At 43.4% G+C, this 22,237-nt stretch overlaps 1 protein-coding gene across 1 annotated transcript in view; it reads right to left on the reverse strand.

Moving 5' to 3' along the window:
• The window catches only part of LOC126260556 (organic cation transporter protein-like), a 667,093-nt gene that overhangs the window by 408,940 nt on the left and 235,916 nt on the right, over positions 1 to 22,237 (reverse strand). The window contains exon 2 of the mRNA XM_049957901.1: positions 6,362 to 6,423. The gene's annotated coding sequence lies outside the window, so the exon portion shown is untranslated. The remainder of the gene's footprint in view (positions 1 to 6,361; positions 6,424 to 22,237) is intronic.

The following is a 22,237-nucleotide window of genomic DNA, read 5'->3' on the forward strand; positions in this document are numbered from 1 at the left end:
CTCTCCCCGTCGCCATCGCCATCACCGCCGCCACCACCACCACCACCGCCATCATCGTCGCCGTCACCATCACTGACACCTTCGCCTGCACCGTCACAGTCATTCTCTCCGGCGCCGATTGTTGCGTCCGTGCCGGGACCTGCCCCTTCCCGCCACCTCCCCGTCGTTCCCGTCCCTCTTATCACCACCCGCCCATCTGCCGCTGTCAAACGCCCTAGTGGCGCCCCCACTTCCTCTGCTCCTAAAAAGGCTCCACCCCGCCCCCCATCCCCACCCCAAAATGCCATGGACGTCTCCCCACCAGGCCCCGCTCCCTCCTCCTCCTCCTCCCCACCCGGTCTCTACAAATATCTCCTGTCCCGTCCCGATCCTTCCTTCCTCGAGGCCCGGAATCTCTCCCTCCTCCTCCGCCAACATTTCCCTGGCGCCCCCATATCTCTCCTTACTCCCAGACGGGCCTCTGTTCTTATCTCCTCCCCCAGCCCAACCCTCCATACTGACATCCTCTCCCGCCTCCCCATCACCCGTTTTGGTCCTAACGCCTCCCTCACCCCTGCTCCCTCCCCATCTCCTACCCGCCAACCCCAACCCCCGCGTCGCCCGCCGACCCTCACCGCCGTGATCACTCGGCTTAGTCCGTCGATCACGGAGGGGGAGGTGTTGGCGGAGCTGAAGGCCCATCCCACCCTGGAGGTGCGGGCAGTCTGCCGCATTTTTAACGCGACCGGCCCCACCCGCCTTATGCGGGTGTTCTCTGAGGACGCCCCCTCCATTGACCGTCTCCTGAAGGAGGGTGCCCTCCTCTTCAATCAGCGGTACAAGGTAGACCCCTCCCGTTCCCCCCCTCAATCCCTGCGCTCCCAGAGATGTCTGCGCTACAATGCACATACAACAGCCGAGTGCCGCGAGGCCCCCACCTGCCCGCATTGTCGACAAGCGCACTTCCTCCGGCAGTGCCCCAACCTCCAATCCCCTCCCTCCTGTAATACCTGCAGCCTCCCCCACCCTACCTACTCCCAAAAGTGTAAAGCCCGACCCCCTCCCACCACCCCTGAACTCACCGTACCTGTCCGTCCCCTGGACGCCCCCACCCCTCCTGGCAATTCCCTTCGTCCCCCCCCCCCACTGCTGAGGACATCATCAGGTTCCTCACGATTGTCCTCCAAAACGTCCATCCCTTTCAGCGCCCCCACACCCTCCAACAGATCTCCCTCGCCGCCCGTTCCATATTCCACCTTAAAATGTACGCCACCTATTCCAATAACCAGGCCCATTTCACCTTCTCCCGCCTTGACACCCTCGTCTAAATCCTTATCATGGCGCGACAGCATCGTATCCTTTTCAACAATATCCGCTCCCTTCCCGCCAACAAGAACCTCTTCCTGCACACCCTTGCTACCCACCGTGTGGATGCCTTCCTCCTCAATGAAACCTTCCTCCAACCCCACCACTCCATCCACACCTCCCCCTATCTCCTCCACCGCTCCGATAATCCCCTCCCAGTTGCGCGTGGCGGAGTTGCCATTGGCCACCACCGCCAGATCCCCGTTCGGCTCCAACCTCTCCTTCCCGACCCCACCGAACACCTGATCCTTAGTCTCTTCTTCCCCGGCCTTACCATTACCTGTGCCACCATCTATGTCCGCCCCAACGCCCCTCTTCCTTTCGACTTCCTCTCCCACATCGACCGTACCTTCTCCTCCTATGTGATCGCCGCAGACCTCAACATCCATAGTCGCTCCGCTGCCCAGTTACGGCAGTGGCATCGGTTCCTCTCCTCCCTTCAAGGCGACCTCATCCCCATCCCCCAGCACACCCGCCCCGAATCCAATTCCACTCCCGATGTTATTCTTTCCTCCCCCGACCTCCTTGGTCGCATTACGGTGGATGTCCTGGAGCCTATTGGTAGTGACCATCTCCCTGTCCTCCTCACCGTTTCAGACGGTCGTCGCCCCCGCCCCAACCCTCGTCATGACCCTCCCCCCAAGTACATCCATGACTATTCCCGTGCCAACTGGAATGCCTACCGGGATACCCTCTCCACTCAGGTCGACAGCCACCCTCTCACCTACCGCCGTCCCGATGATGTCTCCCATGCCGCCTCCTTTCTCCAGCAGACCTTGTCTGAGGCCGTGGAGGCCCACGTCCCTACTGTTGCCATCCACCCCCACCGTCCTACCTTGCCACCACAGGCCGTCCTCCTCCTCCGTGAATCCCGTCGTCTCTACCGTGCCTTCCTCCACACGCGTGACCCAGACACCCTACGACGCCACCGGCAACTACAGCGACACATTCGAAATTTGCTCGCGGCTAAGAAACGCCGGGACTGGCGACAGACATGCACCCGTTTAACTGCTACCCTCCCTATAAACTCGTCCAAGTTCTGGACCGCCTTCCGTCGCCTTACCGGAACTAAGCCCTCCCCCTACTATCCTCTTCTCCACGATGATCACCCCTTCCCTGACGCCCTTAGTAAGGCCAATCACTTTGCCTCCTACCTGTCCGATGTGTTTTCCATCCCTGATGATCCCCAGTTCGATTACTCCCTCTTCCCAGATATCCGCGATCGAACTGACACCTCTGTCCCTCCCCTTGCTCCTGGTTTCCAGTACTTGGACAACATTCCACATACGGAACTTAATGCCCCCATCACTACACAGGATCTCATTACTACACTCCGCACCAAACGCAACACCGCTCCTGGTCACGATCGTGTCACCTACCGTCACCTTCGTGAAGCTCCTGTCTCTTTTCTCTCCACCCTGGCCAGGCTCTACAATGTAGTCCTGTCCACCGGTTACTACCCCGACCTGTGGAAAACCTCCCGTATCCTCATGTTCCTCAAACCTGGCAAACCGCCGTCCGCCGTCTCCTCCTACCGTCCCATCAGCCTTACCTCGGTCTTCAGCAAGGTCCTGGAATCTATCCTCACCCGCCGCATCCACCAGCATCTCCGCCAGCACCGCCTCCTCCCTATTACCCAGTGTGGCTTTCGGCCGTCCTTCTCTTCCGACGATCTCCTCCTTCACCTCACTCATCTCCTTTCCGACCAGCTCAATTCCCGTCGCTCCGCAATCTTCCTCTCTCTTGACCTCGAACGCGCATATGACCGCGTATGGCATTCCGGTCTCCTCTTCAAGCTCCAAACCTTCGCCCTTCCCATTAACTACGTTCGTCTGATCGGTTCCTTCCTCTCCCGCCGTCCTTCCCATGTCACCATCCATAACACCGATTCCTACACCTTTTTCCCCTCCGCCGGTGTGCCCCAAGGCTCCGTCCTCTCCCCCCTTCTGTACTTGTTGTACACGGCGGACATGCCCCCGCCGTCACCCCCCGTCCACCTTCTCCAGTTTGCCGATGACACCGCCTTCCTTGCCCTTGCCCCCACCCTGCAACGCTCCCAACGCCTTCTCCAATCCCATCTTGACCGGTTCACCTCTTGGTGCAACCAGTGGTTGCTCAAGGTCAATCCTTCCAAAACCCAGGCGATCATTGTAGGCAAAACCACCCCTTCCTTCCGCCTCCTTGATTTCTATCTCACTGTTTATGGCCGTCCCATCGCTCTCACCCCCACCCTTAAGTACCTTGGCGTCACCCTCGACCGTCGCCTCTCCTGGACTCCCCATCTCCAGACAATCCAAGCCAAGGCACGTTCCCGACTCCGCCTCCTCAAGCTCCTATCCGGCCGCACGTGGGGTCTGGACCCCTCCACCATCCTCCACACCTATAAGTCCCTCATCCGCCCTATCCTCTGTTACGCCCATCCAGCCTGGATCTCCGCCCCCCCTTCCTTTTATAAATCCCTCCAAATCCTCGAACGCCATGCTCTCCGCCTTGCCTATCGCATCCGTCTCCCCTCCCCCACGCGGATCCTGTATGATCTTATCCCCTTCCCCCACCTCCTCCTCTTCCTCGAACGGATATGAATCCTATACACCTCCCGTAAACTCGATCCTCCTCACCCACTCGTCTCCCCGATCATCTCCCACCCCCGCCCGCTGCCGCGCCTGTACTCCCATGTCCCACCCGGTCTCCATCTCTCCACCCTCCTCACCCTCTCCCAAGGTGGCTTCCGCCAGCTCCCCCTCCCTGATGATGCCCTCCTCCCCTCCATCTACCCCTCCTACCAACTTTGATCCTCCCGCCCTCCTCCTGTGCTTGCTCCTCAGGGCACCCTCCCTCCCTTCTCTCCCTTTTTTCCCTCCCTCCTCCTTTTCTCTCCCCTCCTCCCCCGGGCCTCCCCTCCCCTGTCCCTCTCCTTCCTGCCCCGTCCCCTCCGCCATTGGCAATCCTTTTCTCCCCTCTCCCCCACCTCACCCCTGTTCCCCTCTTGGCAGGTCCCCGGACTCGCACACGCTACGTGGACTTTCGCGCGCCGGAGATCGCCGCCATCAGTGTCTCGTGTGTGCCGTCGTGTTTAGTGTTCAGTGTTCACCGTCACACTCCATTGTTCACCAGTGCCATCGTCTTCTTCGGTGTTTGTGCGTCGTCTCAATAGTTTGCAGTGTGGTTTTTATCGTCGAGTGTGAACGGCTCCGTGTTTGTCTCTCTGTGTCTCCTGTTTTATCGCCCACCATTTTGTAACTTTTATGTTTTTCTCATGTTTTTGCTGCTTATGTCTTCTTTGGCTGAAGAGCAGCGTAGTGTGCTGCTGCCAGCCTGCCTATTGTATAGGCTTTAAAATGACAATAAAGTAAAAAAAAAAAAAATCTCCTTCCCCCGCAGGGGAGTTTAAGGACGACACTGGCTGGTAATTAATTTGACAAATAACTTACGCAACAAAAGAGTAATATACTAAGGGCAAATCCTTCGCAAACAAATTTACGGCTAATATATGACCACTAAAAGCAAAGGTTTGATTACGAGGATTGCCCAGAAAGTAATGCACGGCAGTTTTTTTCTCAGCTGAAAACAATGCTACGGATGCTAAACGTTACGTATGTATCATATGAAGTCTTCTGAGTTAGGGCGCCAAGTTTCCGTCTTTTCCGACAGATAGCGTAGCTTACGTTAGCTGCAGGACAGTTTCGAAATGGCGTCTGTAGGTGATGTATGTTACAAGCAAAGCGTCGTCATTGAATTTCTCACTGCAGGGACAGACACTGTGGGGAATATTCACAAACGCTTGTGCAAAGTCTATGGAGCATCTCCTGTCGACAGAAGTACAGTTAGTCGCTGGGCACGGAGGGTGACGTCATCAGAAGGGGGTTCGGCAGAGCTTCACGATTTGCAGCAGTCGAGGAGACCATCCACAGCTGTCACACCTGACATGTTGCAGCAAGTTCATGTTGTCATTTGCCATTAAAGGATGCCATTCGTGGAAGACATTTTGAGGACGAGGAGGTGGTGATTCACACAGTGAAGCACTGGCTCCGGCATCAAGACAAGGATTAGTACCGACAGGGCGTACACACCCTTGTTTCGCTCTGGGGGAAGGCCGTAGAACGGGATGGAGATTACGTGAAAAAATAGGGTGTGTAGATAAAACATCATTCCTTCATGTGTGTGATTCTCATTATGTTCAATAAAGAATTGCTGAAGAACAAAAATGCGGTTCATTACTTTCTGGGCAATCCTCGTAGAACCTCTGTCAACTTGCTAAGTTTAGCATCTCACAAACAGCGCACCCAGAGCATACGCTGCTCATTGCTATGAGATATGACTGGACCTGTTAAGTTGTTTAAACTGTTCGGTAGATCGACTTTACGCGTTAATTGGTTGCACTGCACTCGCAAAAGGACTGGGTTTGAATCCTGGTCCGCCACATACTATCAGCTTACTACTTTCAGTCAATACAGCAAGTATTCTACGAGTAATAAGACATTCATTTCCTTTCTGAAAGAGCAGTAAAAAATAATAAACTTACATAATAAAAATGGAAGTGAGTGTATGGCATCGTTCACTGGGAGGCCTCATCCGGGGAAGTTCGGCCGCCAAGTGCAAGTCTTATTTCAGTCGACGCCACACTGGGCGACTTGCGCGCCGGTGATGAGGATGAAATGGAGGTTGAGGACAACAACACCCAGCCCTCGAGCAGAGAAATTCTCCAACCCGGTCGGGACCATGTGATGTAATTTATGTTAATATATGAGAGTATGTATCTGTAGAAGACGAGAATGCAGCACATTTACCGAAGACTATCAAGGGAGACCCTGCTTCGAGGTAATGAATTTGCGTGATGACAGCTAGCCACAAGTCAATTACAGACAGCGTCACGCATGGTTCGACTCGAAGCTCAAGCAATGTGTTCATGTCGCACTGCTGACACGATACTTCTACGAGATGTTGGTGAAGTTCAGGGCATACACAGGCGTAGCTAACACTATCATTAATAACAAGGATTCATTGTTGAGTTACTCACCAGTGAGGAAAAATCGTTGAAAACTCGAAACGAGTTGCTGGGTAAGATGAAACGGCAAAGATCTGGAAACAAATGGAGAAAGATTACAGTCTTGTAATATATTAAAATTATAACAACGAAATCTTGAAGATTTCTATGCCATTTACACAGAAAAGAGCTAACTGGACGAAAAATTCATTTATATGTGTTTGCTTAGCACCTATAGGTAACTGATGACACGTATTTAAAAACGAATTCAATCTTTTTCATAGGTTCCTCTTCGGTGCACAACCTCGAATACAACAGCTTGTGATGGAACTTCGAAGTAAGGCCTGCTATCTTGCATAGGGTGTGCAATAATGGCAAAGTGGAGTAGCATAATGTCATAAAAAATGGCACATTTCATTGTATCAGTAAAGACAAAATAGCAACAGAAATAAATGAACGTAAGATATATAGAGGCTATATACAAGAAAGACACAAATGCTTATTATGAAAAAAATGTTTTAATTACCGTTCGCAGTGCTTAGACCATCCAAGGGATGTGACCCATAGGACACATGTCCAACATAAATGTTTTCTTTCAGTTCTTGTTTTCACGCACACGCATGTTGAAACAGAAAACAGTGCAAGACCTGTACTTACGGTAAGAGAACCGACCTGAAAATTCTCCCTACTGGGCACATCGCCAACTACTGAAATGCTAGATAATCGAGGAAATGTGGAAACAAGGCACCAATAGAATTTATATAAGCGTGGGAAATGTATCAGGTAAAAAAATCTGTGTTTTGCCGTATTATTCTGTACACTCATATGCAAATCAGAATAAGCATATATAAAAGCTGGCAATATAAATACGTACATCTGCAAAAAAATTGGCAGTTAGCGTAGTTCCTGAAGAATAGCAAAAAAATATTTATACCAAGCTGAACGGCAAAAAATAAACAATTGTGGTATGTGATCATCAAATTTCTACCTAGCTACATGAAATGAACCAAAGCAAAAGTTATTCTATGAAGTGCTTGACGTTCCTGATGTGATGATTGCCTCGCGATTTCCTCATCTGTAAAGTTTCAACACGAATCACATTGGGATGGAGAATATTACATTTCCTAAAGGGTCCAGATTTTAAAAGTTGAAATTAACTGTAACGACGTTTTCCTCTGTTGGCTAGGTAATGAGTGTGTATCAATACTTTTTGTCCTGGAGCTTACTCACCTGTTTTTGCTGACGTTTGAAGAAACAATTTCATGAATTTTGTTAGGTGGATCTATATTTTTCAACACAAGATACGGCGAACGCATGGTAGAGTCGTTTGGTGTAGAATTGAATCTAAAATGAGCTTGTCATAATATGTTTTTTGTGGCAGTAGATACGAAAAAGTTTTCCAATATCTTTCATGATGCGCTCTGATGGGTTGGAAGAAGCATGGTATCTGGAAATAAAAATGGGTGTAATATTTCTAGCTTGCAGAGTGCGTTTCCATATTACTGATCGAAATTCCGGTCCATTGTTGGAGACTACCTTGAACATGTCCAACATGAGGCAAATTTTGTTTAGTAAAAGCATTAGAAACAGTTCTAGCAGTGGCTTTTCATAACGGAGTGAAAGATACAAATTTCGAAGTTAGTTCTACAGCTACAAAAATGTAACAGAGACCTTTATTAGTTCCTGGTATGGATCCAAGTAGATCAACAGCTGCCATATGTCTTAATCTCATGGACACAATGGGGTAGAGAGGGGCAATGTGAGATACTGTAGAAGATTTAGCTTTTTGACAAATTTTGCAAGTCACTAAGACTCGTCGCATACGCTTTTCGATATTTGTGAAATAACAGTTCTGCCGTAGAATCAAAAAGCATTTGCGAGTACCATAATGGGCGTAGCTCAAGTGTGTATACCAGATTAATTTATTGACAAGTTTTTCAGGTATGCAGAGAGTCCAATTATCGCTGTCAAGGCGAGCGCGGAGAAACAATGCTATTGTGCACGGTGCAGTAAGCTCTGATTGTTGCCTGGCTCGTGTCAAACCACAGAAGTTTGATCTCTTTCCAAACGTCGTCTTTGCTCTGCTCTCTGGTGCTGTATTTTAATGATGCTGAAATAAAATTTTCAAAAGCTACCTGTGTACAGAATGCTGAAATTAGCAGCGATTTCTTGCTGGTTATTGCACAGTGAGTGGGAAAGTGTATCTGCTACAGTATTCTGGGTTCCTGGGATGAGGACAATCCTAAAATCAAATTCCTGCATATAAAGTTTGCAATGACTAAGTCTGTCATGTTTGAATTTAGCTGACAAAAGGAATTAAATAGCTCTGTGATCTGCGTATACTGTTGTGTGTCTGCCGTATAGAAAATGACTAAATTTAGTGAAAGCCCAAACAACACACAATGTTTCGAGTTCAGTGATAGAATAATTTCTTTCAGCCGATGCGAGGATGCGACTAGCAAACGCGATGTTCTTCTGAACAGTTGAAATACATGGGCACCAAGAACAGTCTTAGAGCTGTCTGTACCAATCGAAAAATTGTTTGTTGGCTCAGAATGTGATAGAAGTGGAGCGTTAAGCAAATCCTTTTTCAGATTGAGAAACTCGGACTGTGCTTGGTCGTCCCACGACCAGATAGTATTTTTACCAGTAACATGACACAATGTAGGGGTATCTAGTGGAGAATGGTGTATGAAACGGCGAAAAAAAATTGATCAAACCGAGGAATCTGCGAAGTTGTTTTTTGGTATACGGAATTGTAATGTCACGGATGACTTGCAATTTGTCGGGATCGGGCGTGATGCCGTCTGCCGAAATTACGTGACCTAGAAATTTAATTGAAATCTTGCCAAAATGAGATTTACTAAGGTTCACGGTAACACTTTCTGTAAGAAAAGTTTGCAATAGCATGCGAAGGACAGAATTATGTTCCGACCAAGAAGTTACTGCAATTAGAATGTCATCAATGTAAGTGGTGATTCGGTCTTTTAATTCATTTGGAAGAACAGTATTCACCGCACGGATGAAAGCAGCGGAGCTAATTGTTAAACCAACAGGTAATTTACAAAAGTGATAGCAGTTACCGAAACAAAGGAAACAAATGTATTTTCTGCAATAAGGATGCAGTTGAATTAGCCAGAATCCATGTTTTAGGTCCAGAGTAGAATAGAGTGACGTTCCGTGAAATTTTTGCAAGAGCTCTTCCAGCGTTTGCGGACGATCGGTTTCAGTAATGATGATTTCGTTGATCTGACGTTAATCAAAAACAAGATGAAGTGAGCCATCTTTCTTATTAACAGTGTGATGAGGTTAATACAGTATATTGACTAACAGCTGGTTCAATGATACCTTGATCTAACATAGCCTACCGTTCTTGCTTGACTTTGTCTTTATAGATGAACGGAATGGAATAATGTTTTGCTTTAAATGTATCATGTTCTAATTGGAATTCGTAAACAAAACTGTACGTGGTTCCTGGTACATTGTTAAGTACTTCAGAGTGCTATAAAAGAATATCCAGCACCTGTTGTCGCTCATCGGCGGTCGAAACTTTACATTCATTTATGTTATTGTTGATCGTCTGCACAACGTCGTGGTCAAATTCATCAGAGATATTGTTACTACGGAAATACGCGCCTGTAACAAAATGTTGTATGCCAATTAGTATTCTTAGATGCTGAAATGGCCTCTACTCTGTTAATGTCTTGCTCCTCAGCTGAAAAAATATTCTAACAGATGAGAGCTGGTTGTTCAAAGTGAGCAATGACTTCTTAATGTTGATAACAGCGTCATGTTCAACAAGGAAATCCATTCGAAGGATGGCGTCGGTTGTTAAGAGAGGAACGATCCAGAAATTAGCATGAAATGTGTGATCAGCAAGTATAAAAGATAGGTGGGTTTGCAGTTTCACATCTACTCCCTTGTTGGAGACTGCGCCTCGAACTTTCGTTTTACCAAGTGGGAAAGTAGGACATGTACTGTTGGCGTTACATTTTTGAAATGTTGCTTCATTTATCACCGTTACAGCTGAAGCAGAGTCGATCACTGCAGAAAATAAATACAAGCCAATTTTAATGTCAACTATGGGATGAGAAATATTCTTTTGAGTCTGGTGTCTCTCCTGTAATAGTGTGTCCCTAACGCCGTCGAAAGTTATGACGTTTTGCTGAACGGTATCATGAGTAGCAGAATAACAATGTGCGTTTTCCGATTGAACAGAGTCGGTAGTTCCTAGTCATGCGTTACTAGTGGGCTTATTGGTGGCAGAAGATTGCTGTGATGGTTCAACTATATGTACTATATGGTTGGTTTGGTCTGCAGAATGCCGCGGTGGATGGATATGTACATTAGGTTCAGTAGGAATGAACTGAGACTGCTGAGGCTGATTTTGATGACAGTTGTGGTTGCTAAAATTACGTTTAAATTGTTAATTATTTCCTTCATGCTTGTTGTGAAATTTTCTTTGCCGTTGATTGTTTCGATGGGACTGCGACCACTGATTTCTGTGGGAGAAGTTATTCCTTTGCGTTTGCATACAATTACTAGGCTGGGCTGTACTTTCAAAGCTGGGCGATGGCACAGTGACCTTTGGTTGGGCTTGTAGACCGTATTGTTGAATATTTCCGATCTGCTGCGATTGCGGCAAAAATAGCGGCTGGAAATTGTGATTGTTGGCGCCTAAATTCTGATATTGTTGCTGCTGCTGAATACACTGGTTATATAAATCTTGTCTTTTATTAGCATGTCCATAGAAATCGTTATCGGTATCAAATCTTTTATTTCTCTTGTTATGGTATGTTATTTCCTTGATTGCCGTTATTAAAGTTCTTATTGACAAATGAGTAGTCCGATTGCAGAATTTCTAATAATTGTATTAATGCTGAAATACTTTCCTTTTGCTGTTCAGTGAGAAGGGAAACTCGTAATGAACGTGGAAGTTTTGAGATGCATAATTGTATGAGCGCAGATTGACTACGGTTCGGTCAGGTATTGGTTTTGTTGGACCATATACTGAAAAAACTGGGTGATAGCTGGAAAAGTGGAGTGTTCAGAATTGGGTAAACTAATTAGCTGGTCTTTAATGTCTCGCTGAGTCGTTTCCTACCAATACTCAGATAGAAAATCATTTTGAAACTCTTCGACAGAGTGACATTGCCTAGCTGTGGGTCTCATACGCATTGAAGGTTCTCCCTCTAAAAAGCTGCAGATAAATTCGACCTTGTGTGTGACAGGCCAGTTTGGTGGCAGCAAAAATGAAAATTGCTGCACCCACTCAAGGGGGTGCAGTCTATGCGATTATTTGTAAATATCTTGAATTTCTTTACAGATAGAAAATGTTTGTAGTCGGGCCGGCCGAAGTGGCCGTGCGGTTAACGGCGCTGCAGTCTGGAACCGCAAGACCGCTACGGTCGCAGGTTCGAATCCTGCCTCGGGCATGGATGTTTGTGATGTCCTTAGGTTAGTTAGGTTTAACTAGTTCTAAGTTCTAGGGGACTAATGACCTCAGCAGTTGAGTCCCATAGTGCTCAGAGCCATTTGAACCATTTTTGTTTGTAGTCGAATCCTTCGTGTTGTACTATTATGTGATGAATTATTATTACATTTGTTAGGTTAGTCCCTGTTTGTAATGTATAATGTTGCCATGTTTCATTTATGCCTAGTCTTGTGCTCTATTTTACCAGATATCTCTTGTACTTGATGATGTGTAATTTACTTGCTTCCAACTACACAGATTTAAGAAATCAATGTATCCTGTAACTCATGTCCATTGCATATACTCATGCATTTTGTCCTCCCCCCCATGAACCATGGACCTTGCCGTTGGTGGGGAGGCTTGCGTGCCTCAACGATACAGATAGCCGTACCGTAGGTGCAACCACAACGGAGAGGTATCTGATGAGAGGCCAGACAAACGTGTGGTTCCTGAAGAGGGGCAGCAGCCTTTTCAGTAGTTGCAGGGGCAACAGTCTGGATTATTGACTGATCTGGCATTGTAACACTAACCAAAACGGCCTTGCTGTTGTGGTACTGCGAACGGCTGAAAGCAAGGGGAAACTACAGCCGTAATTTTTCCCGAGGGCATGCAGCTTTACAGTATGGTTAAATGATGATGGCGTCCTCTTGGGTAAAATATTCCGGAGGTAAAATAGTCCCCCATTCGGATCTCCAGGCGGGGACTACTCAAGAGGACGTCGTTATCAGGAGAAAGAAAACTGCCATTCTACGGATCGGAGCGTGCAATCTCAGATCCCTTAATCGGGCAGGTAGGTTAGAAAATTTAAAAAGGGAAATGGATAGGTTAAAGTTGGATATAGTGGAATTAGTGAAGTTCGGTGGCAGGAGGAACAAGACTTCTGGTCAGGTGAATACAGGGTTATAAATACAAAGACAGATAGGGGTAATGCAGGAGTAGGTCTAATGATGAATAAAAAAATAGGAGTGCGGGTAAGCTACTACAAACAGCATAGTGAACGTATTATAGTGACCAAGATAGATACGAAGCCCATGCCTACTACAGTAGTACAAGTTTATATGCCAACTAGCTCGGCAGATGACGAAGAAATTGAAGAAATGTATGATGAGATAAAAGAAATTATTCAGGTAGTGAAGGGAGACGAAAATTTAATAGTCATGGGTGACTGGAATTCGACAGTAGGAAAAGGGAGAGAAGGAAACATAGTAGGTGAATATGGAAATGAAAGAGGAAGCCGTCTGGTAGAATTTTGCACAGAGCATAACTTAATCATAGTTAACACTTGGTTCAAGAATCATAAAAGAAGGTTGTATACATGGAAGAATCCTGGAGATACTAAAAGGTATCAGATAGATTATATAATGGTAAGACAGAGATTTAGGAACCAGGTTTAAATTTTAGGACATTTCCAGGGGCAGATGTGAACTCTGACCACAATCAATTGGTTGTGAACTGTAGATTAAAACTGAAGAAATTGCAAAAAAGTGGGAATTTAAAGAGATGGGACCTGGATAAACTGATAGAACCAGAGGTTGTACAGAGTTTCAGGGACAGCATAAGGGAACAATTGACAGGAATGGGGGAAAGAAATACAGTAGAAGAAGATTGGGTAGCTCTGAGGGATGAAGTAGTGAAGGCAGCAGAGGATCAAGTAGGTAAAAAGACGAGGGCTAGTAGAAATCCTTGGGTAACAGAAGAAATATTGAATTTAATTGATGAAAGGAGAAAATATAAAAATGCAGTAAATGAAGCAGGCAAAAAGGAATACAAACGTCTCAAAAATGAGATCGACAGGAAGTGCAAAATGGCTAAGCAGGGATGGCTAGAGGACAAATGTAAGGATGTAGAGGCTTATTTCACTAGGGGTAAGATAGATACTGCCTACAGGAAAATTAAAGAGACCTTTGGAGAAAAGAGAGCCACTTGTATGAATATCAAGAGCTCAGATGGAAACCCAGTTCTAAGCAAAGAAGGGAAAGCAGAAAGGTGGACGGAGTATATAGAGGGTCTATACAAGGGCGATGTACTTGAGGGCAATGTTATGGAAATGGAAGACGATGTAGATGAAGATGAAATGGGAGATACGATACTGCGTGAAGAGTTTGACAGAGCACTGAAAGACCTGAGTCGAAACAAGGCCCCGGGAGTAGACAACATTCCATTAGAACTACTGACGGCCTTGGGAGAGCCAGTCCTGACAAAACTCTACCATCTGGTGAGCAAGATGTACGAGACAGGCGAAATACCCTCAGACTTCAAGAAGAATATAATAATTCCAATCCCAAACAAAACCGGTGTTGACAGATGTGAAAATTACCGAACTATCAGTTTAATAAGTCACAACTGCAAAATACTAACGCGAATTATTTACAGACGACTGGAAAAAAAGGTAGAAGCCGACCTCGGGGAAAATCAGTTTGGATTCCGTAGAAATGTTGGAACACGTGAGGCAATACTGACCCTACGACTTACCTTAGAAGAATGATTAAGGAAAGGAAAACCTATGTTTCTAGCATTTGTAGACTTAGAGAAAACTTTTGACAATGTTGACTTAAATACCCTCTTTCAAATTCTAAAGGTGGCAGGAATAAAATACATTGAGCGAAAGGCTATTTACAATTTGTACAGAAACCAGATGGCAGTTATAAGAGTCGAGGGGCATGAGAGGGAAGCAGTGGTTGGGAAGGGAGTGAGACAGGGTTGTAGCTTCTCCCCGATGTTATTCAATCTGTATATTGCGCAAGCAGTAAAGGAAACAAAAGAAAAATTTGGAGTGGGTATTAAAATCCAGGGAGAAGAAATAAAAACTTTGAGGTTCGCCGATGACATTGTAGTTCTGTCAGAGACAGCAAAGGACTTGGAAGAGCAGTTGAACGGAATGGACAGTGTCTTGAAAGGAGGATATAAAATGAGCATCAACAAAAGCGAAACGAGGATAATGGAATGTAGTCGAATTAAGTCGGGTGCTGCTGAGGGAATTAGATAAAGAAATGAGACACTTAAAGTAGTAAAGGAGTTTTGCTATTTGGGGAGCAAAATAACTGAGGATGGTCGAAGTAGAGAGGATATAAAATGTAGACTGGCAATGACAAGGAAAGCGTTTCTGAAGAAGAGAAATTTGTTAACATCGAGTATAGATATAAGTGTCAGGAAGTCGTTTCTGAAAGTATTTGTATGGAGTGTAGCCATGTATGGAAGTGAAACATGGACAATAAATAGTTTGGACAAGAAGAGAATAGAAGCTTTCGAAATGTGGTGCTACAGAAGAATGTTGAAGATTAGGTGGGTAGGTCACGTAACTAATGAGGAGGTATTGAATAGGATTGGGGAGAAGAGAAGTTTGTGGCACAACTTGACAAAAAGAAGGGATCGGTTGGTAGGACATGTCCTGAGGCATCAAGGGATCACAAATTTAGCATTGGAGGGCAGCGTGGAGGGTAAAAATCATAGAGGGAGACCAAGAGATGAATACACTAAGCAGATTCAGAAGGATGTAGGTTGCAGTAGGTACTGGGAGATGAAGGAGCTTGCACAGGATAGATTAGCATGGAGAGCTGCATCAAACCAGTCTCAGGAGTGAAGACCACAACAACAACATGCATTTTGTATATTTTGCAGAACCAATGTATCTCAGTCTCATTGCATCCAAACGAGACATTATTCTCATAAACAAAAGCACATGGAAGTGCAGGAAATGCAGTACACAGAAAGCATTACGTAGCAGCTTATATGGAATGCTTAACACTATTGACACTTCTCACACTGTTTCTTGCATGTTTTTGTGACCATTTTCCTGTTAAAGTACTAGGTAAATTAGGCAGATTGCCTATAAAGATTTAGGATTAACGATATTTTTTCTCTGCATTTTGTGTTAGGTATAAGAGTATTATTAAAATTATTAAAATATTTAATGAGTGTTCGTGCCATGAAATGCACCAATTTTTCTAAGTAATGCTGGCATATTGATATTCAATGAGTGTTCATGCCCTGAACTGCACTCCAATAATGAAGATTATATTGATATGTTGTTGATTTTTCTATAATGATATTGTATGATGCTAATATGTATTTTGTGTATGTTGTGTCCTTTCTAGGAAAATCTGTCTAACCTTGTGCCACATGACTGGAGGAGTTGATGGGAGACTGTCACAGTTGTACCTGAAAACATTTTTCACCATTCCTTATGAGATTGCATATGATACTACCTTCTTATCTTAGCGTGTATGACTGCCTTTTCTTTCCAGGTAAATAATCAAATTTCCAGGTTCCACTATTTCTGCAATTCACCCTCATCTTCGCATATTTATCTCCTGATTTAATGTGATATGTTACATTTATCTTGTCAGTAAGCTGTGTTGCATTTTGTACTCCTGTCTTTATGCTTGCATATACTGTAATCACATTTTTTTCTTTGCTGTGGCCATAGCAGTTCTTGACTCATGACAATTGACTCTTAATTATTTTCTTTACAGAAAAAGGGCATTGCCCTTATCAATCATTCCCGTATCCTTCCCTGTAGCTATGCACATTGTTAGATATATAGACCATTTACTAGACTGAAGTTTATGAAGCCCCGAGGGCACTACACAACCTGCAAATATTGTGTCTTTACTCACAAGGTACCATACTTCGATTCTATGATTCTATTTGTCTAATATGTATTCATACAGGCCATACAGAGCCGTACTTTTATGTAATACTGCTATTTATGCACTTTGTTCTTGCAAAAGCCATGCCGAGTTTCATATTCTCATTATAAATTATGCATAGGCCTTGAGTTCCATATAAAGTTATAGTTAATTATATTTTATGATATTTTCTCAGCTTTGATGTTTATACTATGTAAAACTAGGTTACCTTGAGCCAAAAAATGTTTTCTGTCACATTTTTAATTATTAAGGTCAGCATTTACTTCATGTAAAACTAGATCACTTTGAGCCACAAATATAATTTATGTAAAACTTTTTTAGCTACTGAGATCAACATTTATGTACCTAAAAAGTCCACTTGGAGCCTCTGATTGATATTTCCTAGTCAATTGCTTTAGATGTTAAGAGTTGCATGTATTTCATTTACTAGGCCACTTGGAGCCCCAAACATTTTGTAGCTACTAAGATCAGCATTTATGCATCTAGAAAGGCCACTTTGAGCCTCTCATTGATATTGTCTCTGCAATTGTTTTAGTTATTAATATTTGCATGTATTCCAAGTACAAGGCCACCTGGAGCCATTCAATTCTTGATTTTACTGTTAGGTTTTCTTATGTAATTATATCACAATATTGCATATACAAGGCCACTGAGAGCCACAGTATAATGTTATGAACCACTCTTGTTTGCTGCCATGTTAGGTTATTCTATGTCTATTTGGCAGCCTGATGCCACACTTACTGATGTTGTCTTATTCAGAATTCACTTTCATTTTTGCCTATTCGCTCCAATGTAAATCATTGTTGCTTCATCTGGTCTGTAATTTCAGTAGGATGCTGAACTTTTTCTGATCAGATAGATTACTCGATGTTGACATAGGTAGAAATGGTCATGTTCCACTACCTTACCTTTGCTACTTTTTGTACCTTCCATTATCCAGTCTCCTAGCTCTGTTCATGGTATGGGAGCAATTTATTATTGGTATTCGTACTTCAACATAAGTGACTATATATCTCGTTTGGATCTCAGAAGAATCTCTACCATGAAGAGCAGTGATGATGCTGGTCATCACATTACTGACACTATGATAATTGCCAACTATAGTTGTTGGTAATTTGTTGCAAAGTTCATCTTGTATCTCTGCACATGAGTGAGAAAAATAATATGGAGTTCAGCTGTCTTGGTACACTGAATGCAATGCACATTGGTCACTACTAAGATGCTGAACCCGCAAAAAAGAAAAATAAATGAACTTTATGATGCAGTCAGTTCAACATGTTCATAGGCTTCAGCCATGACTCTTCCTTTCCCTTGCCCAATCCTATACCATTATATTGACGTTTAGGATTGTATACTAATTTTGCTTTACATGATTTACTTGTCAGCAATCTTGTTTATGAGACAGTTTACTCATAAAATAACCAGATTATGATTTATACTAGTGCACCTGAGCGCTATCAATTCTTTACAATTTAATGATGTTATACAGTTAGATAAATTTACCACACATTTGTTGTACAAGGTATTTCCAAATAAGTGTCAAATTTGTTAAACCCCGCTAGAGGATTGTGAAAGGAGTATACTGGGGCACATTTGTGTATACTGGGGCACATTTGTGTAAGATCGCAGACCCAGAGATATTGCTTTGGAGTAAGAGAGCGCTTGGCGCTCAATTGTAGGTATAGCTGTCTGTGAGGGAAAGACGATGGAGTAGGCAGTTTTTGTGGTGTGCTGTGTGAAGCCACAAAGTGTTAGATTAATTTAGGTATGTAAATATTGTTGAATATGGAAGCAGAAGTCTTCATGCAACCAAGGTAAAGATGTTAAATAATTATCATTTCTGTTTTTGCCAGCACTTTAGTATAGATGAGCTGGCTGATAATTTGTAATTGTTGAGTAACCCCATAATGTATGTAAACTGTTTTGATGAAAACACTAGATAGATATTTCACTTTGTAATGTTTCTAAGATTTGTTAACGGTGCTATGAGTAATTTTACGATTTTGCATTTATATTGTATTAGTGACGTTAGATAATACTTGCTGTTTAAATCTCATTTTTTGTGAATCAATTGTTAGTAATGTAACTTCAATTGTCTGATATTTTTGAAAAGACAAACTTAACTTGCAGTATAATTTTGCTAAAACAACTCAGTGTTAGTAATTTACCATAATTACTACCACCTTTATGTCCAGGTCATATTTTTTTAAAGAAGTTGGATTTTCTTAAATGTTCTCGTTTATCAGCCAAAAGAATTCCATGTGCATTACAAAATATTATGGCCAGCATTGCACACTGCTGAGCCTGTAGCTAGTATATTTTTGTTTTCCATGAGAGACCAGAATATATTGCGTTACTCCGTTGCTGCTTTAGAGATAAGACAATTTTATTTATTTCTTATGTGCACAGGAACCAAAGTTATCAGTTTTGATCAGGACCAGATGATTCAGTGCCTAAGGGGCTGAATGTATTTTGCTGTGACTGTATTTCCTTATTGGTATTGGGAGTTGTATTGCCCAATCAGTTCGTGTAAAGTTTTGCTAACAATAACACACACTAAGCATGCCACTTGTAGTTACAACACGCTACACGATATTTCGAGTTCAGTACCCGTTCCACAGATCAGACAGACATTCATTCAACGTAATTGTAAAGTTTAAAAGAACTTTACAATGATGATAGGGGTACTAGGAATTTTCATATAATGAAGCCCATAACGCATTATGAACCCTACGGTACCAGCAGATATCAATATCTTCGTTTACAAAAGAGAAGAGTTCATATAAAAACTATGTCTGTAAAAATTGTTTCATGCTTAAATATTTATATTCCATACTACCATAACTTTCTTGAAGTTTTAACATAAAATGTTGTAAATCTGATTCTATAAAATTTTGCTAAATATGTACGAGTGACTATCTCCGACAAAGTAGTAAACTTTTTGCTTTGTATAGTATCTCTGTTCTTCTTTATCGTGTATAGACTTGGCGGGAAGTTGTAAATGGTGGTCAAGACTTTGTGTGAAGCTGCCGTAAATAGACATTCTTCGAATTGTTTGTTCGAATTGTGTCATTACAATGCGTGAAAAGTTTCAGAATACAAACGTTTAAAGTTCAGACATGTTGCTTCATTTCGTAATTTGAGTTGCTAGATTTCCACAATCCTTTCAACAGTTAATTTCCTACGCACTCGGCGAGCCAGCGGACGCAATGATATGTATAGAGAAACCAACGAAACCAACAGCAAGAAACTTACCTAGTAAAACCTTTATGTCCTAGTATGTGGATATGCCCTTCGATGCAGCTCAGTTCAGAATAATGACTAATGCACGGCCTGAGGACAAGTCACTGAATACACAGCACTGAAAAGACATATTACAAAATGACATACATTAACCTGTCATTGGCGTTTGGCCAGTGCAATACCTTATTGGTAAGTGGATGCTGGAAATGATGACATATAATTCGCTTATTATAATTTCTTAGACAACGAAAAAAAATATTACTAGTATGTAGACAAATAGGGGGGGGGGGCGGGGCGGGGGCTCCACCCACGCGCCATGGACATAGCCGAGGTGGAGTGGATTGAGTTCTTCAATGGTGCATATAGCTGTACTGTAAGTGCATCCACAACGAAGGGGAATCTATGCAGATGCCAGATAAATGTGTGGTTCCTGAAGAGGGGCGGCAGCCTTGTCGGTAGTTGAAGGGGCAACAGTCTGAATGCTTGACTGATCCGACCCTGCAACATCAGCCAATATGGCCTTGTTGTGCTGGCACTGCAAATGGCTGAAGGCAACCGAAACTACAGCTATTATTTTTCCCGAAGGCATGCACCTCTTCTGTACAGTTAAATGATAATGACATTCTCTTGGATAAAATATTTAGGACGTAAAATACAAGCAGTACACCATTCAGATCTCTGGGCAGGGACACCCCTCAGGAGGATATCATAATCAGGAAAAGCAAAACGACCATTCTAATGGTTCGGAGCGTCGAAGGTTACATCCCTTTTCTGGGAGGAAGGTCAGAAAATGTAAAAATAGAAATGGACAAATTCAAGTTAGATATAGTGGAAATTAGTGAACAGCAGTGGCAGAATACAGGACTTGTGATCAAACGAGTACAGGATTATACATACAAAATCAAACAGTAGTAATACTTTAGGAGGTCAAATACGAAGTAAGTCAATAGGAATAGAGGTAACCTACTTTGAACAGCGTAGTGAATTAATAATTGTAACGAAGACAGACCCGAAGCTAACGTCCACCACAGTAGTACGATTTCGTGTGAAAACTAGGTCCATGGGTGATGAAGAGAATGCATGGTGACTTAAAAGAAATACTTCAGATAGCTAAGCGAGAGGAAAACTGAATTGTGGTGGGGGATTGGAATTCGGTAGTAGGAAAAGGAAGGGAAGGAAAAATGGTAGGAGAATATAGACTGCAGGAAAGGAATGAAAGATGAACCCGTTTGTACAGAGCATTATTTAATCACTGCTAACATCTGTCTTAAGAATCACGTAAGAAACATGCACAAGTGGCAGAGACCTGGAGCACTGGAAGGTTTCAGTGTAATTATATTACGGTAAAGCACAGCCATGTCAACAAGATTTTTCCCCGTGGCAGGTGTGGACTCTGACCATAATTAATTGGTTATGAACTAACAGTTAAAACAGAAGAAAGTAAAAAAAATAGGAAATTTTGAAGATAAGACTTGGATAAATTGAAAGAACCAGAACTTGCTGAATGTTTCAGACAGTGCATTAGCCAATGTTTAACTGAAACAGCAGAAGAGAACACAGTAGAAAACATGTGGGTAGCGTTGAAAGATGGAATAGTGAAGGAATCAGAGGATCAAATAGATAAAAACACGGTTTCTCGTAGAAATCCTTGGACAACACAGGAGATACTGAATTTAGCTAAAGAAAAGAACAAATATAAAAATGCAGCAAATGAAAGAAACTAAAGTGGACAGGAGGCGGAAAATGGCTAAGCATGAATGATTAGAGGACAAATGCAACGCTGTAGAAGCATGTATAACTAGGTGAAAGACAGAGCCCGCCCACAGGAAGATTAACCAGATCTCTGTAGAAAAGAGAAACCACTGTGTGAATATCATGAGCTCTGATGATAAGGCAGTACTAAGCAAAAAAGGGAAACCTGAAAGATGAAAGGAACATATCGAGGGGATCTACATAGGAAATGAACTTTAAAACAATTTTAGAGAAAGGGAAGAACAAATAGACGAAGATGAGATGGTAGATACGTGAAAAGAATTTGAAAGAACATTGTAAGATCTAGATCGAAACAAAGTCCCTGAAGTAAACGACAGTCCATCATAATTACGGACATGTTGCTGTTGTGGTCTTCAGTCCAGAGACGGGATTGATGCAGCGCTCCATGCTACTCTATCCCGTGCAAGCTTCTTCACCTCCGAGTAACTACTGCAACCTACATTCTTCTGAATCTGCTTAGCGTATTCATCCCTTAGCTACCCTCTACGATTCTTACCCTCCACACTTCCCTCTAGTACTAAACTGGTGATCCCTTGATGCCTCATAACGTGTGCTAGACCCTCTTCTAGTCAAGTTGTACCACAAATTCCTCTTCTCCCCAATTCTGCTCAGTACCTCCTCATTAGTTACGTGATCTACCCATCTAATCTTCAGCGTTCTTTGTAGCACCACATTTCAATAGCTTCTATTCTCTTCTTGTTTACATTATTTATCGTACATATTTCACTTCCATACATGGCTACACTCGATACACATACTTTCAGAAAGAAC

Source organism: Schistocerca nitens, chromosome 1 (assembly GCF_023898315.1).
Source record: "Schistocerca nitens isolate TAMUIC-IGC-003100 chromosome 1, iqSchNite1.1, whole genome shotgun sequence".
Taxonomy (NCBI): Eukaryota; Metazoa; Arthropoda; class Insecta; order Orthoptera; family Acrididae; genus Schistocerca; species Schistocerca nitens.